Below are 15858 nucleotides of genomic sequence, written 5' to 3'. Positions count from 1 at the left end.
TTAGCAGGTCAGGCAGCATCTCTGGAGAAAAATAATTGGTGATGCTTTGGGTTGGATCCCTTCTTCAGACTGAAACATAGAGGTGGGGGAGGGAGTGACTGAGGCGAGAAAATGCCAGAACAAAACAGAGCCGGCAACAGATGACCTTAGGAAGGATGGATTCCATAATGGCCATTGTTTGCTGGGGAAGATGTGCTAACAAAAGGGCTACAAGGATGAGAACAGTGGGATGACAAGGGAAGGGGAAGGGAGGAGTGAAGGGGGAGGGTGGGGGGGGGGGGATGCAGGAATTACCTGAAATTAGAGAAATCAAAGTTCATACCGCTGAGTTGTAAGTTGCCCAAGCTAAATATGGCATACAATGTTCCTTTGTTAGCTACATGACATAGATTTATAAGGTGGTAGTAAACCCACCAACCATAGAGTCCAAAAGCAGTCATGTACACGAAAATGCCAAATAAAATATTCCTTGGGTACATGTCATGGTATCAGGCTGCTGAAAGAAGTCAGGGTGGGCTTAGTAGACATTCAAGCTCTTGGAGTTGTGCAAATAGTAACACTAAGTGTGAAAATATTGGATTGGATTGGAGAATGTAAACAGCACATTTATTGGTAAGAAAATAAAAAATAATAAATACCGACTACAGAATACAATATTTTTTTAAATATTGATAAAGCTTTTATTACACACACAGAATTTGTTATGACTGGGTACAAAATTAATCCGTTTTCAGCCACATCAGAGCTCAGAGTTTTGAGCTGGATGTTTAGCTTCACGTTTTTAACTCCAGGAAATTGAAATCAAGCATTGTAAATAAGTTAAAACCTCCAGTTTTAACTCAAGTTGCACTGGGGTTGTGAGGAATACAGTGAGGATAAAATGGATACAAATCCATCCCACATTGTGGGAACAGGGCCTTTTGCATTAATTGATTCAGTTCAGTAATCCATTTCAGCTAGTTTTCAATTTACCCAAGGACTTCAATTAATGGAAATTACTCGTTAATCAGAAGAAAGCAGGTGCCTAAAATAAAATGAAGTCAGGGCCATGCACAAATTTATCGTTTTCAAAGAGCAGTCTAATCCAGCAGTCAACCTAATGGGTAAAGCTTTGCAAAATTGGCCTCAGGCAATAGCTAAGTTGTCTGGGAGCACATTCTGAAGTGCACTCAGCTGAAGGCATTCAGATCATTGGGATCTGTGACCTGCCTCACTCAGTATATTTCCAAGGGATTTTTCAATGTGCAGATTTTTATTTCTGGATTTTTAGCTTGGAATATTTCTTGTGATTATGCCCTCACAGCTTGAAAATTAATTTTGCTTAAAAACAATGGGTGAAGAAGAAACTGTAGGAAGAGTGAAAGTAACAATAGTAGCTAAAGTGATAGTCTCAATAAATGTGCACGTAAGAGATTAACCAGATTGCGGGCAAAGACGAAGAGGTTGCGTGTACTATGATTGACAGAGACTTTAAGTCTTTTGCCTTCCATCACAGTGAGGAGGTGCCTGGTGAACGCACTGTGGTGGATGTTAAATTTGTGTTTATTGGGTGTTTTGTTATTTTTATTATATGTATGACTGCAAGGCAACAAAATTTCGTTCAGACCGAAAGGTCTGAATGACAATAAAGGATACTTTGACTTTTTTTACTTTTGATTGAACTGCTCCTCTTCACAATTGCAGCCTCTCATGGTCCCAATCCTACCTCATTATTGTTTGGACCGCAGGACCAGTTGAAGAAGTCAGGTAGGATGATAGAAATCACTTTGATTAAAGGATATTTAATCAGGAGTGTACACATCGCTAGCTAGGTTTTTTTTTCCTGATCTCTGTCGGTGTCTTTAAAGGCCATCATCCATTTTAGAATTTTCCACAAGATCCTTCAAGTTGATGCAAAGGTGTTAACCTTATTTCTCAGTCTGCACTGTGGCATCAAACTGATCAACAAGCAGATCAGATATATTAGGGGTCTAATATGCAGTTGGCTCAAGTAATTGTGTTCCATTACACATCTCACTTGAGCCTTGTGGACAGGGTTTGGAGAGTTAAGTGATGAGTACCATACCACAGCATTCCCAACCTCTAACCTGCTGCCAAGGCCACATTGTGTATATGGCTACTGCAGTTCAGTCTCTGCTCAATGATAAAACCCTACGTATTGATAGTGGGGGATTCAGTAAATGTCAGGGGATGGGAGCTGGACTTTCCTTTGTTGAACATCAGCATTGCTTTGCACTTCTGTCACATGAATTCTTCTTGCCACCTATCAGCCCTGTCCTGAATATTGTCCAAGTCTTGTTGCATTTTGATATAGTACTTCATTATCTAAGGAGTTGGGAATGGCGTGAACATTGTGCAATCATCAGTGAACATCACTATTTCTGACCTTATGAATGAAGAAAGGTCATTAATGAAGTATCTGAAGATTTTTGGGCCTACTGGGCTACCCTGGAGATCTTGTAGATGTCCTGTTTCTGAGATGATTGACCTACAACTAATGTACCCATCATTCTTTGTGCTAGGTATGATTCCAGCCAGTGATGGTTCCCCCGCTGATTTCCATAGACTCCAATTTAGCCAGAGCTCTTTGATCCCAGACTTGATCAAATGATACAAGATACAAGATACATTTATTTGACACATGTACCAATTGGTACAGTGAAATGTGTGGTCACCATACAGTCATACGAATAAAAAAGAGCACAGAACATGATAGTCTTTAACATAGACATCCCCACACAGCGGAATCAAAGTTTCCCACTGTGAGGGAAAGCACCAAAGTTCAGTCATCCTCCTCTGTTGTCCTCTGTTGTTCACCCGTGGTCGGGGGGCTCCCGAACCCCTCGCTGTCGCCACTACGGGTGGCCTGATGATCAGGCCCTCTCGCCGGGATGATGGAATTCCGACGTCGGAATGGGAGAACAACCTCAGCGGCTTGGACATCCGAATCGGCCACTTCCTACCGGAGTCCGCGGCTCCCGAAGTCCACAGGCTGCGCTGGGCGAAGATTCACACTGGCGGCCCTCGGCAAAAGGTCCCAGGACACCGCGATGTTGAAGTCAGTGCCACCCGCGCTGGAAGCTCTGCAAACCACTGCTCCGCGATGTTGAAGCAGTAGGCCCAACACTCCAGAGCTTCAAACAGCGATCCAGGTAAGGCATCGCCCGCTCCACCGTGAATCCAGTGCTGCGCTGCCGCTGAAGCTTTGGCCGGTCCCCGGCAGTAAAGGCCGCCCCAACCCAGTTGGTAGGCCACGAGGAGGGGGGGCGAGGACGCGACTCGGAGAATAGTCGCATCCTCGCCACAGAAGTGACTGGGAAACGGGTTCCCCCTTACCCTACCCCCCTCCCCCACATCGAAAAACTAAAGAAATCTCCAAAGCATACTTTTAAAACGGACTAAAAATTTTAAAAAATAGAAAAACAGACAGACTATAGGCAGAGGCTGCCATCAATGCGGCACCCCTAGTGGATGTTGCCGTGATGTCAAGGACAGTTACTCTTATTTCACCTCTGGATTCTACTTTTGAGTTACACTTTTTGGTCATGTATTTACCCATGAAATACAGATAAGAATCGGCATTTGCAGAAGTATTCCTTACAGTCCAGCATATACTTAACTATGACATTGGCAGTTCTACAACATTCATATAAGTATACCTTTAACTTTGAAATGCACATATTGACCCATAGTATTACATCACAATGTACAAAGATTGCCGCGGGTTGAGTTTCATCGATCCGGAAGGTTGCTTATTTTCTTCAGGCCTGTTGAGTGCTGATGTTTAGTTTAGTTTAGAGATACAGCGTGAAAACAGGTGAACCGAGTCTGCACCGACCAGTGATTCCCGCACATTAACACAAGTCTACACACATTAGGGATAATTATTTTACACTGACAGCAATTATACAAACCCAAGCCAATTAACCTACAAACCTGTACGTCTTTGGAGTGCGGGAGGAAACCGAAGATCTCGGAGAAAACCCATGTGGTCACGGGGAGAACGTACAAACTCTGTAGTTGGGATCAAACCCAGGTCTCCGGCACTGCAAGTGCTGTTAGTCAGCAACTCTACCGTTGCGCCACTGTGCCTCCCGTATATGTCTACAACTATATGTCAACAAATATAGTTCCTTCAGAGAGCAACCAAAATGGCATCAGGCCAGGATCATAATGGTGACATAAATGCTTCAATTGTACAATTAATTTTGAATCCATCCACTGAATGAATAACAATTAGCAGGAATATCTTCTCTAAGAAAGCTCTAAATTGATCTAAATGTGTGAGTCTATTCTAAACCAGCTTGGTCCACTTTCAAGGATGCAAGGGAGCAGATCAGATTTGTTTGTGTTTTCTTATTGCTTGATGCAGGACTGCACTTCTCATGCAATGTCAGAGTTCATCTCAGTTCACCACATCTATGATCATCCTTCTAATTTCGAGCTGTGCCAGCTATTTTAGAATGATTACCTGGACTTAAGCGGTGGGGGGAGGGGAGGGGGTGACATCATGGTTCTATCCCTGATCATTTGAGGCACTGGCTTCATTTTGTGGAATAATGACATCATGGATTGAGATCTGTGCAAATGGTAAATGCCATTTATAAATATCCGAATAGAAATGTTCCATTTCAAGTATGGTGGCTAAATCTTCTTTATCCAACTGAAAGTTTTTTTCTTTGCTGCTGTCAGTAATCTGGATATAAACCCTACCAGATTTACAGAATCTTGCATTGTTCTTTTAAATGTACTGCCTTCTTTCCCAGCCTGTTTCATTGTCCTTGCTTTGAAGAACCCTGTGGAGCACTGGGAATAACATGAATTTTGATTCCCCTTTAACAAACCCAGGTCACCTATTCACATCAGGGAATGGCGGGATATGCATCATGTGCGGGCAGAAATTATTAGTTACCATGTTCAGCACAGATGCAGTAGGCTAAAGAGCCTGGTCCTGTACTGTAATGTTTTATGGTCTATTTCCCCAACACTTCTTAATGTGCTCCCGTGTCACCCATCTCAACATGAAGAATGTTCCTCCAGTCCAGGGGAATATCTTTCAAATTGGTTTGGTCCAGAGCCTGCCACAATTCCCTGTGATAATATTTTAATCTACCTTTGATATTTCTTTATCACATCAATAAATCCAACTCAATGCTTTCAATAACATAAGATAGGCACCAAAAGCTGGAGTAACGGCCAGCGCTCTGGAGAGAAGGAATGGGTGACATTTCGGATCGAGACCTTTCTTTGACTGAAAGTCATGGGAAAGAGAAACGAGAGATATGGGCGATACTGGAGTGAGATAGAGAACAATGAATGAAAGATAAAAGTAACAACAATAAAAGAAACAGGCCATTGTTAGCTGTTTGTTGGGGGGAAATGGGAAGCTGGTGTGACTTGGGTGGGGGAGGAATGGAGAAAGAGGGAAAGCCAGGGTTACTTGAAGTTAGAAAAATCAAATTCATACACTGGGCTGTAAGCTGCCCAAGCAAAATATGAGATGCTGTTCCTCCTATTTGCATTTAGCCTAACTCTGACAATGGAGGAGACCCTAGACAGAAAGGTCAGTGTGGGAATGGGAAGGAAAATTAAAGTGTGTAGCAACCGGGAGATCAGGTAGGTCCAGGTGGACTGAACGAAGGTGTTCAGCGAAATGATCGCCCAGTCTACGTTTGGTCTCATTGATTTGTAAGAGTCCACATCTAGAACAACAGATACAGTATATGAGGTTGGAGGAGATGCAAGTGAACCTCTGCCTGACCTGAAAGGACTATTGGGGTCCCTGGACAGAGTCGAGGGAGGAGGTATAGGGACAGGTGTTTAATCTCCTGCTGTTACAGGGGAAGGTACCTGGGGAGGATGTAGTTTGCTTGGGAAGGGATGTTAACCAGGGAGTTGCAGAGGGAATGGTCGCTGCGGAAGGCGGAAATGGGTAGAGATGGGAAGATGTGACTTGTGGTGGTATTCCGCTGTAAGAGGCGAAAATGTCAGAGGGTTATGTGTTGTATGCAACGGCTGATGGGGTGAAAGGTAAGGACTGGGGGGGATTTTATCTCTGTTGCGGCTAGGGGGAGGGGGAGTAAGGGTAGAACTGTGGGGTACTGAGGAGACACGTGCGAGGGCCTCATCTATGATGGGTGAGAAGAATCCCCGTTCCCTAAAAAAACTAGGACTTCTCGGATGTAGTTTTTCAACGTTAGCTGTGCCATTTTAGGTTCAGGTAAAGTGTTTTTTCACCACTCAGCTATATATTTGGTCCAGTTCAAGAAGAAAGGACAGTGATGCCACTAGTAGAACCGTTGCTTCACAGCACCTGTAACCGGGGTCAAAACTATCTTGCTGGAGTTTGTACATTCTCCCTGACACAACATGGACTTCTTCCAGATGACGCACTTTCTTCCTTCATCAAAGACATGTAAAATAGTAAGTTAAAACTTCTCCAAGCATTTAGGTGAGCGGTAGAATTTGGGGAGAGTTGATGGGAATATGAAGGAAATTTGAAAAAGGAGTAATAAAGGAACAGTATACTGTATATAGGTGGTTGGTAGTCACCACTGACTCAGTCGGCTAAGAATCCCATTCCCATGCTGCATCTCTCCTGACTCTATGCATCTAATATCTAGCTCAAATGTCATATCTGCCACTGACCTTTACATGTAGAGCATAGAAACGTGTAACCTAAGATCAAATAGCTTGTTTGCACCATTTAGCTTTCTTTGGATGAGATATTGCAGGCCAAGAGAAGTGAATAGCATAAGAAAGAGGAGAACAGAGCCAGCAGGCATTAACTTTTATTAGACTGAAATGTGTAGGCCCCCACAACCTGCATAATATCATGTTTTATATATTATGCTTTCACACCCTGCATAAATGTATCAAAAATCATGTGTGTGTGTGTGTGTGTGTGTGTGTGTGTGTGTGTGTGTGTGTGTGTGTGTGTGTGTGTGTGTGTGTGTGTGTGTGTGTGTGTGTGTGTGTGTGTGTGTGTGTGTGTGTGTGTGTGTGTGTGTGTGTGTGTGTGTGTGTGTATCTACATGAAGAAACGACGTGCTAATGGGAAGATTTTTACATATTTCGGTAGAGATTTACCCCCTGGAGTCAAAAATCGGATTACCTGAAAATTTCTTGCTTTATTTCTTGAGTAATTAATAAAGATGTTCACAAATCCGATCCAACTTTCTATTCAAAAGGCGTTTTTTTGGGGGGGTTTTCGCTGATGACGTGACAATGGTTCTGCCGTGCTGTCTGCTCATGCAGCGAATGACGTTACCACCCACCCCTCCCTCCTCCCCCCGTTGTTCAAAAGTTACCTCGTAGGCTGAACGCCGAAGATCATTGCTGAAGACTGGCATGCGCTGCGAGTGAAGAACGAGCAAGTTGGGCCCTGTATTAGAGTTGTCGGGTCTGTCTCGGCTCCCATCCATTACTGATGAAAAACATTGGGAAAAAAACGTTGTCACAATGGGATTGTAGCCCTGCTCGCAACATTGTTGCTATCCTACACTGAGTCCTGCTAGCTCTAGCAAGTGCAAATGCATTTTTAATGTAACAGTACACTGAGTTCTGCTAGCCCGAGCAAGTGCAAATGCTTTTTTTTTAAAGTCACAGTACACTGAGTTCTGCTAGCTAGCAAATTCAAATGCATTTTTTTAAAGTTTAAAAATGAGGGAGGCAAAATTAAGGCAAAATGAGCAGCCCCTGCACAGTTGTCGGCTATGGGTGAGTGGTGGAATATTGCATTGGGGAACGGGTTGCGTTGGGGGACCAGGCCTCCCGTGGGGGCTATGGGTGAGTGGTGGATTATTGCGTTGGGGAACGGGTTGCGTTGGGGTCCAGGCCTCCTGTGAGACATGGACCATTGGGTCCCACTTGGTCTATAACTATTAAAACTCTGATCTTGTATGTGTGTGTGTTTGTGTGTGTGGTTGTTTGTATACAATCACTTCTCGAAAAAATGACGCGCTAATGATAAAATTTCTACATTCTAGAGATTTTCCCCCTGGAGTCCAAAATCGCCTTATCTGAAAAATTCATGCTTTATTTTTCCAGTTATTGGTGAAAATGTTCAAGAATCTGAAAAGACTTTGAAAAAAAGCTGCTGGCTTCTTTCTCGCGCTGCAAGTGACGTCACCAATGGGTCTGCCCTTAGTCTAGTACCTATTAAAACTCTGATCTTGGATGTATGTATGTTTGTTCGTGTGTGTGTTTGTTCATGTGTGTGTTTGTTTGAGTATAATCATATCTCCTCGAAAAAACGGCGTGCTAATGGTAAAATTTTTACATATCCTGCTAGAGATTTTCCCCCTGGAGTCCAAAATCGCCTTATCTGAAAATTCTTGCTTTATTTCTCCAGTTACTAATGAAAATGTTCAAGAATCTGAAAAGACTTTGACAAAAAACCCGCTGTCATTTTTCTTGCGCTGCAAGTGGCGTCACCACCCCGCCCACGCACCTCCATACTCGGGCCGAGCCTGGAGCCGGCCTCCCGTGGGGGCTATGGGTAGGGGACGGGTGCGTTAGAGGCAGCCTGGGAGCCGGGAGCCGCCAGCCGGGAGTGAGGGATTATTTTGCGTTTGGGAACCAGCCCTCGCCTGTGATGATGCGCCCCCCCACCATCAAACTCTACCCCCCTCCCTCTCTGTCCCCCCCCCCCCACTCCCTCTCTGCCCCCATGCCTCCCATGGGGTCTACAGGTAGGGGACGGCTGAGTTGGGGGGAGCAGACCCAACGAGTCTGCATTTGGTCTCGTATAATCTTAAAAGTAACAATTCAATTTTGCCACAATCCGCTGAATAAAGCACTGACAAGAAAGTGACTCAGATGCATGCCTTTTAATACACATTTTACAACACATGTGCATCAGGACAAACTAATATAAGAAAGAAAATACATGCTATTGTAGCGACGCCTGCTAGCGTACGCAGATATCGAACCCGGCGTTCGGAAGCCGCGGTCGCATGACTCGGGAGGTGCTGTTGTTTTCGCGCGTTTTTTCCCTCGCGCGCGTTAGTTCAGCGCTGACCACCGTTGTGGGCAGACGTGTCTGATAAGCCTGAATGCTGCAACTTGAACTTTCGAATAAAGATCTGTTGAAAACTCCAGTAGTCGTTTCTCAGACCACTAAACTATACCAAAAGCCTCGAACACAAGACTCAGAACTCATTGTTGATTCGTGTATTTAAACTAAACAGAAGGCTATATGACACATCTTAATGTTTTTTGAAATCTTTGAAACACTATGTGCTAAATTTCTATCACTGTAAAATGTATCTTTCACATACCACCAACATCTACGATGTAATGCTACTATTACATAATTATTTAACCAAAATATGAAAATAATACAATTATATAAAACCAGGTGAAAAGATATCCTGGCCTTTATATAATTAGCTTCTTCTAAGGTTTGAAGTTGAAACATTTGTTGTAATGTCATCAAAGTTTATTTGTTCCACCAGCATCCATCATAGACAATATGTTCAGGTGCCCTGGTGCATTTTTGATTTCATTTTAATTTTCATTCCTTGCCATTATTGAGGATGTACAGACCATGCCAGTACTAGCAGGATCACAAAAAGTTGAAGAATAATGTACTGTATATGTTAGGGAATGTTGACTTGAGTTTACTTTGTTTTAGAATTACACCAGTTTGTCATCATATTTTTCTGGCACAAATACTGTGCAAAATGAGTTAATCAGGAAAGTGTTACTCCAGCTCGGTTGTATAAACCGCAGCCAGTTCTACTGAATGTCGGTTATGTCCATCATTTTGTTCTCAAACAGTAAACCATAACATTTGTTCAGCATCTTATAGGTATCCAGCTTGACTAATCTTCTGGACTTTTTTGAGGATGTAACTAGGAAAATGGACAAGGGAGAGCCAATGGATGTAGTGTACCTGGAATTTCATAAAACATTTAATGTCCCACATAGGAGATTAGTGGGCAAAATTAGGGGACATGGTATTGGGGGGTAGTGTGCTAAAATGGATAGAAAATTGGTCGGCAGACAGGAAACAAATAATAGGGATTAACGGATCACTTTCAGAATGGCAGGCAGTGACTAGTGGGGTACCGCAAGACTCGGTGCTGGGACCTCAGCTATTTACAATATACATTGATGATTTAGATGAAGGGATTCAAAGTAACATTAGCAAATTTGCAAATGTCACAAAGCTGGGTGGCAGTGTGAACTGTGAGGAGGATGCTATGCGAATGCAGGGTGACTTGGACAGGTTGGGTGATTGGGTAGATGCATGGCAGATGCAGTTTAATGTGGAAAAATGTGAGGTTATCCACTTTACTAGCAAAAACATGAAGGCAGATTATTATCTAAATGGTGTCAATTTGGGAAAAGGGGAAGTACAATAGGATCTGGGAGTCCTGGTTCATCAATCAATGAAAGTAAGCATGGAGGTACAGCAGGCAGTGGAGGAAGTGAATGGCATGTTGGCCTTCATAACAAGAGGAGTTGAATATAGGAGCAAAGAGGTCCTTCTGCAGTTGTACAGGGCCCCAGTGAGACCACACCTGGAGTATTGTGTGCCGTTCTGGTCTCCAAATTTGAGGAAGTACATTCTTGCTATTGAGGGAGTGCAGCATATGTTCACAAGGTTAATTCCCGGGATGGCGGGACTGTCATATGCTGAGAGAATGGAGCGACTGGGCTTGAGTACTCTGGGATTTAGAAGGATGAGAGGGCATGCTAGAGGCAGGAAACATGTTCCCGAGGTTGGGGAGTCCAGAACCAGGGCCCACAGTTTAAGAATAAGGGGTAAGCCATTTAGAACGGAGATGAGGAAACACTTTTTCAAACAGATAGTTTTGAGTCTGTTGAATTCTCTGCCTCAGAGGGTGGTGGAGGCCGGTTCTCTGGATACTTACATGAGAGAGAGCTAAGGACAAAGGACATTTATTGTCACATACACCAATTGGTGTAGTGAAATTTGAGTTGCCATTGCAGCACACCAATAAATATTAAACACACCATTAAAGAAGAATTTAACATTAAATATAAAAACATCCCCCCACAATGGTTCCCACTGTGAGGGAAGGCAGCAAAGTCCAGTCCTCTTCCTCTGTGTTCACCCGTGGTCGGGGCCTATTTGAGGCCTCCGCAGTCGCCGCAACAGCGGCCCGATGTTTCAGGCCCTCTTGCCGAATGACGGAGCTCCGGCATCAGAAGAACACTCTTCAGCGGCTTGGAGTGTCTGGAACGACCGCAGCTCCCGAAGTCCACAGGCCGCGCTGGTCGGGGCTCCAACACTGGCGATCTTGTCGAAAGATCCGAGGCTCCGTGGTGTTTAAAATGAGCGCCGCCACGGCTGAACACTCCGCTGACCCCATAGCTACATGATGTTGGAGTCAGCGGTCTCAGCACTCCAGAGCTTACCACACGGTAGTCCTCGGTAAGGCATCGCCCGCTCCACGATGGTGCTTCAGCACTGCGCCGCTGGAGAGGCTGAAGGTTCTGGCCGGTCCCGGGAGGAAACGCTGCTCCAGTCCAGTTGGTGGGCAGCGAGGAGAGGGCGAAGATGCGGCTCGGAGGAAAGACGCATCTCCGACCAGGTAGGGACTGAGAAAAATAGTTTCCCCCATCCCTAGATAGTGTTCTTGAAGATAGCAGAGTCAAGGGATATGGGGAGAAGGCAGAAACGGGGTACTGATTGTGGATGATCAGCCATGATCACATTGAATGGAGGTGCTGGCTCGCGGGGCTGAATTGCCTACTTATGCAGCTATTGTCTATTGTCTATTGTCTATTGAAAATATGTAAAAATGAAGGGAAATCTTTGGGCTTCCTTCAAATAAGGTTCAAGGTTCTCCTAATTCATTTGTTGTTTGTTTTGTTTTTTGCTTTTTGTTTTTGAATTCAAGTCATATCATTTTTATAATTCTGTGAAACGGTCTTGGATGAGATTATAGCACCATTTTTTAAATTCAAGTACAGGGAAGCCATTAATGGTTGTGATTACTGAATTGTGCCATTTGGGTGATTAATGTCATATAAGGAATAGTAGTGGAATTAGGCCATTCGAATGAATGAATGAATGAATTGATTAATTAATTGATTTATTAATAATGAATGAATACGTTTATTGGCCAAGTATTCACATACAAAGAATTTGCCTTGGTGCTCCGCCCACAAGTGACAACCTGACATACAGTGACAGTTAGGAATGACACATAAAACATTAAACATTAATAATAAAACATTATTGAATAAACATGTGAATTAAATAAAATACTGGAACAAAAGGAGGCTACAGATTTTTGGTTATTGAGTAGAGCTACTACTCGTGGAAAAAAGTTGTTTTTATGTCTGGCTGTGGCAGCTTTGACAGTCCAGATTCGCCTTCCAGAGGGAAGTGATTCAAAGAGTTTGTGGCCAGGGTGAGAGAGGTCAGAGATGATCTTACCCGCTCGCTTCCTGGCCCTTGCAGTGTATAGTTCGTCAATGGAATGAAGGTTGCAGCCAATTGCTTTCTCAGCTGATCAGACACTTCGCTGCAGCTTCCAGATGTCGTGCTTGGTGGCTGACCCAAACCAGGCCAATCAAGTCTACTTCGCCATTCAATCATGGCTGATCTATCTCTTCCTCCTAACCCCATTCTCCTGCCTTCTCCCCATAACCTCTGACACCTGTACTAATCAAGAATCCATCTATCTCTGCCTTAAAATAACCACTGACTTGGCTTCCACAGTCTTCTGTGGCAAATAATTCCACAGAATCACTAACCTCTGACTAAATAAATGTCTCCTCCTCCTTCCTAAAAGAACATCCTTAAAATTCTGCTTCACTGTTGCAACTGACTATATTACCGTTTTAAACCTGTTGAAGAATGGTGTCCCAAAATTGTGCCCCCCGGGGGATAATTTTCCATTATGTTGTTTTGTCTGAGGAGAAGCAGTTTCCAGTGCAGCATCTTGTGACCGGCTAGTTTTTAACTTTTGAAAGGTTTTTTGAATGGTATTATATATAATGACCTGCACTTTCAGAAAATGTTAATTATTATTCTGATATGTATCCCATAGACCTCTGAACATCAAGAATGACTGGGATCAAGAAACCACCTCTAATCACCACTTGTCAACATGATGTAATCTACAAAAAGAGCATTATCTCAATGACCTATGTCTGTCCCAATTAACACATATCTAAAATGTTCAATTAAATAAATTTAAACACAAGGTTATTTGTGCGTTTGTGTGTGTACAGAATCTTTATTCCCAGGGTAGGTAAATCAATAAATAGAAGGCATAGGCTTAACATGAGAAGGGCAATATTTAATAGGAACCTGAGGGTTAACTTTTTCACACAGATGGTTGTGAAAATACGAAACAACCTGCCAGAGGAAGTAGTTGGGGCAGGTGCGGTAACAACATTTAAAATACATTTGGACAGGTACATGGATAGAGTAGGTTAAGAGGGATTTGGGCCAATGTGAGCAAATGGGACTAGCTCAAATGGAGCCTGAATGGCCTGTTTCTGCGCTGAATGAGTCCATGACTCCATGACTATGATGTGAAACCACTTTACCTTCTTGTATAGTTATACAATATAAATTGATTTTTTCATATATTTTCAAGGGCCAACTCCCAACTGAGGGGATCTATTGTTCATCGTCTCCCAACAGGCTGGTAATTATTGCCTAAATTCTGAGTCCTGACATCGGTGGCGAATCGTTATTTCTTTTCTGATGTCCGTTATGATATAAGGGATCCATTTATTTGATCATAAGAGAGATGGAGAACCATTGTCCATGGTCAATTTCTGAGCCCTAGCAGATATAGGGTTCCATTGTCTGTTGTCTGATGTCCTAATCCTGACAGGTGGTATCCAATGCCCAATACCTGAATCCTGACAGAGGAGTCCTTTGTCCAAATGCTAGATTTTATATAAGGAATGTGTTGCTTAATGTCTAAGTAATAACTTGTACACTGTGACCACCATCCTTTCCCCAAACTTTTTTAACCTCTAGAAAATCTTCACATATTCAGGAAGGAGCCAGGAACAGGAAAAATGTTGTTTTCATTCAAGGTGAAAGAAAGACCCCGGTCCTTATTGCTTTGCCTTGAAATCAGACGTTAATTATTCAATGCTTTATGCATTTAATGAGGATAAGATCAAAGTGGACAGTATAAGAAATACCATGGCCCTTTGGAGCTAGTGATTACCAAGGGAGATGAGATAAAAGAGAATTGGTGAATACTAGAAGTGAGAAATTCAATTACTAGTCCGATTAACGAATAGCAGTCCCTAGGATTTTAATCATCCTCTTAATAGTTGAAGCGTAGTTTGCACGCAATCAAGAATTTAATGAAATTCTTAGGATCTCATTCTAAAATAGGTTAAAGAATCTCCAAGAGCTGTTGTAACGTTAGATTTAATTCAAAGGTGAGAAGACAACATTAAGCAGAGAAGACTTTGAATCCTAGTTCTCATAATATTGCGATAATCAAAGATGCATCAGTTAAAAAAAAAATTTATGCAATTAAAAGGTTATTTTCAAATGCAGATTTTAGGGGAATAGTAACATTTAAAATTATATTGGAAAGAGAAAACAAAGAAAGAAGAAACATTTCAAAAGAACAGTTTAAAAATATTTTGAAATGTTTATGAAAGGAATGATAGAGTGCCAGCAGCATTAAAGAGCAGTATATCAAATATACATGTATAACAGTTTCAAGGAAGGTCATGATGAAAACATATCTAGAGAGCTAAGACGGAAAGTAAACCAATCTTCAAATAGATATTGAATGGACACGAGGTGTAAATAAATTTAATTGGCTGAATGGTATTTATCCTGCAGCTAATCTAGATATCAGTGCATCCATATTGAGTCTGAAACATCTTGATTCTGATACATCTAGCCTTTCATCTCTGCTGAACTCCAGTGCTGGATTTGCCATTGGGACCAGTGGTAAAGCACAGACATGCTGAGAACAGAGTGTGGATGTACTTCATATGATTTATCCAAGGATTCAATGGTGTAGGAAACCCAATACCATTCCTTTAATTGGATTGATTGACTCCACAAAAAAAGGCAACTGTACTAAAGCACATGCCCTATTATTTTATATAACCATATAACAATTACAGCACGGAAACAGGCCATCTCGGCCCTACAAGTCCGTGCCGAACAACTTTTTTTCCTTAGTCCCACCTGCCTGCACTCATACCATAACCCTCCATTCCCTTCTCATCCATATGCCTATCCAATTTATTTTTAAATGATACCAACGAACCTGCCTCCACCACTTCCACTGTAAACTCATTCCACACCGCTACCACTCTCTGAGTAAAGAAGTTCTCCCTCATGTTATTTTAATAATGTTAAGTACTTGCTAATACTTTAAAGCATTAACTACTTGTTAATATTTAAATCAATGTATTCTTTATTCTCATTTCAAAAACAATTATATCATTTTGAGTAGTTTTTAAATGTCTCCATTAGAGCCATTTAATATTGCTCAGAAGTCACTAACAATGGCATGCTACCAAAGGTCTTCAGGATACACTGGCTGAGAACAACTTGCCTTTGATACTTCTTTACCCTATTGGACATTTCTGGAGTGTGAAGAATCTGCTTACCTGACCCTTCACATTTGGAACATGCAAACATAGGGACTGCAGGTTGTAAACTTTGGCAGCAGATGGGCCCATTATAATCCATCTTAATAAAAACAGTAAACATCTTCAGAATTAGAAGTATTTTGATGAAACGTTTGGACAAGATTCATAAAGTAAAATGGGGACCAATGGATGCCAATGCAGGTTAAAATTGAATAAGTAGTCAAATGAAATACTGCCAAGGGTCCAGAAACTTGAAGCAAGTGTTGCAGTTCTAACAATTTT

Source organism: Amblyraja radiata, chromosome 6, assembly GCF_010909765.2.
Source record: "Amblyraja radiata isolate CabotCenter1 chromosome 6, sAmbRad1.1.pri, whole genome shotgun sequence".
In the NCBI taxonomy this organism is placed as follows: domain Eukaryota; kingdom Metazoa; phylum Chordata; class Chondrichthyes; order Rajiformes; family Rajidae; genus Amblyraja; species Amblyraja radiata.
The sequence above is the reverse complement of the archived record's forward strand: the minus strand, read 5'-3'. Positions refer to the sequence as shown.